We start from the raw sequence: 2,500 nt of genomic DNA, 5'->3' as shown, positions 1-2,500 counted from the left end.
GCACCCTAACCTATGTCACCTTAACCTAACCCATCTTGCACCTTAACCTAACCCATCTTGCACCCTAACCTATGTTGCACCTTAACCTAACCTGTGTTGCACCTTAACCTACCTCAATTTGCACCGCAATGTAACTCAATTTGCACCGCAATGTAACTCAATTTGCACCGCAATGTAACGCAATTTGCACCGCAATGTAATGCAATTTGCACCGCAATGTAATGCAATTTGCACCGCAATGTAATGCAATTTGCACCGCAATGTAATGCAATTTGCACCGCAATGTAATGCAATTTGCACCGCAATGTAATGCAATTTGCACCGCAATGTAATGCAATTTGCACCGCAATGTAATGCAATTTGCACCGCAATGTAATGCAATTTGCACCGCAATGTAATGCAATTTGCACCGCAATGTAATGCAATTTGCACCGCAATGTAATGCAATTTGCACCGCAATGTAATGCAATTTGCACCGCAATGTAATGCAATTTGCACCGCAATGTAATGCAATTTGCACCGCAATGTAATGCAATTTGCACCGCAATCTACCCCCAAGTTGTGCCTTAACCTAACCCACGGTGTGCCTTAACCTAACCCACGGTGTGCCTTAACCTAACCCACGTTGTGCCTTAACCTAACCCACGTTGTGCCTTAACCTAACCCACGTTGTGCCTTAACCTAACCCACGTTGTGCCTTAACCTAACCCACGTTGTGCCTTAACCTAACCCACGTTGTGCCTTAACCTAACCCACGTTGTGCCTTAACCTAACCCACGTTGTGCCTTAACCTAACCCACGTTGTGCCTTAACCTAACCCACGTTGTGCCTTAACCTAACCCACGTTGTGCCTTAACCTAACCCACGTTGTGCCTTAACCTAACCCACGTTGTGCCTTAACCTAACCCACGTTGTGCCTTAACCTAACCCACGTTGTGCCTTAACCTAACCCACGTTGTGCCTTAACCTAACCCACGTTGTGCCTTAACCTAACCCACGTTGTGCCTTAACCTAACCCACGTTGTGCCTTAACCTAACCCACGTTGTGCCTTAACCTAACCCACGTTGTGCCTTACCCTGCTCTGTAATTGGCATATGACACGTTACATTAATGTATTGTTGTCCAACCGCAACCCGCTCAGAATTTTGTGTACACAGCTACGTGTCATCTCCCCATAACAGCTGCATTGCAGTGTGGTACGCCATAGAGACGTGTGGGAGTAATGGACGCAGTGGATGGCGATCAGCATGAGCCGTCTGTTCATGTAGTGGCGCGTGTATGCAGACGTAGTAGTCTCTTCTCACACAATGTGATAGCACGGTGCCCCGCGTTCCACATCTGCGACATGCTACAGAGGCCGGTTGACAGTTGGTCGCGCAATGGACATCGCATACGTACGGGGGCACCTTCCACGTGCCCTCTAGTCGGGCACATTTTGTTGCGTGGATGTGAGCGGATGTAGTGTGTCTTGACACCTGACAGGCAGGCATGCAATAATAGTTGACTTTGCAAACGGGGATGGACGTGTACGTTTACTGGTGACGTTACGCACATGAACAACTGGTAACCCGTTGTGGTGCGGTTGTCCTTGCTGGAGGTACATCTGTGAGGGCAACGATCGGTACAGCTACGAAGCGGTCCCCACCATACCAACGAACGTGAATGTGAATCTGGGTGTGAAGCGATACGCGGCTGTGGGTGGGTGGGACTGTCCCCGGCCGGTGAGGGGGGGCCGCCCGGCGTGCTGGCCGTGCGGTGCGTGGGCGCACGCGCTACAGCCGGCTGGTGGGGGCGCCCAGTGGCAGGCGCGCCGGCCGACGGACGCGGCAGGCGGCGCACCTGCGCGCCGGGGCACCCTGCGCGCGGCGCCGTGCAGCCAAAGTGGGTCCTCGCCGGCCCGGTGCGAAGCGCGGTGGACATCTGCAGTGTGCTGGTCCGATTGAGGACTGTGTGCGTTGAGGATGCGCCGCCGCCCGGCACTCGGCGCCGCGACGCCGTCTGCTGCTCGGTCGCCCCAGCGGTTCTCGCTGGTGGTTTGTATCGCAGTTGTGCAGACGTGTTGGCACGTGCGCTGTGCTGGGAGAGTTCGCTTCGGCACCCACGTGGGGCCTTTGCCCTTCTGTGGCGCTGGCGTTGGAGCTGCCGGTCACCGTAGGTGGCGCGTGTTGTCTCCCGCCGGCAATGCCACGACAGCACGCTCCCGGGCCTCTGTCGGCAGCGGCAAGCTCAGTTGGGAGCACGGGTGGTCGCACCTAAAGCGTCTACTCGCCTAACTCCGGGCGATTGCGCCTCTCTCGAACCCGACCAAGTACTTAGGACGGCGCTGCGCGCCGCCGGGACCTGAGAGGGTTTCGAGGTGTATTGTGCAGGGGAGCTCAGCCTCCTCCTGTTTGCAGAATAATTGAGCGGACGCTTGCGTGTTCGCGCGGGCCCCTGGGACACACTCCCGGGCGGCCGGCTGCTCAGCTCTAGTTGACGCAGCTCCCTGGTTGATCCTGC

At 55.5% G+C, this 2,500-nt stretch overlaps 1 non-coding gene across 1 annotated transcript in view; it reads left to right on the top strand.

Moving 5' to 3' along the window:
• Positions 1-2,483: 2,483 nt before the first annotated feature.
• The window catches only part of LOC126093540 (small subunit ribosomal RNA), a 1,909-nt gene continuing 1,892 nt past the window's right edge, over positions 2,484-2,500 (top strand). The window contains exon 1 of the ribosomal RNA XR_007521679.1: positions 2,484-2,500. This exon is cut by the window's right edge and continues 1,892 nt beyond it. This is a non-coding gene — a ribosomal RNA (small subunit ribosomal RNA).

This window comes from Schistocerca cancellata, chromosome 7, assembly GCF_023864275.1.
Source record: "Schistocerca cancellata isolate TAMUIC-IGC-003103 chromosome 7, iqSchCanc2.1, whole genome shotgun sequence".
In the NCBI taxonomy this organism is placed as follows: Eukaryota; Metazoa; Arthropoda; class Insecta; order Orthoptera; family Acrididae; genus Schistocerca; species Schistocerca cancellata.
This window is presented reverse-complemented; position numbering and strand designations above follow the sequence as displayed.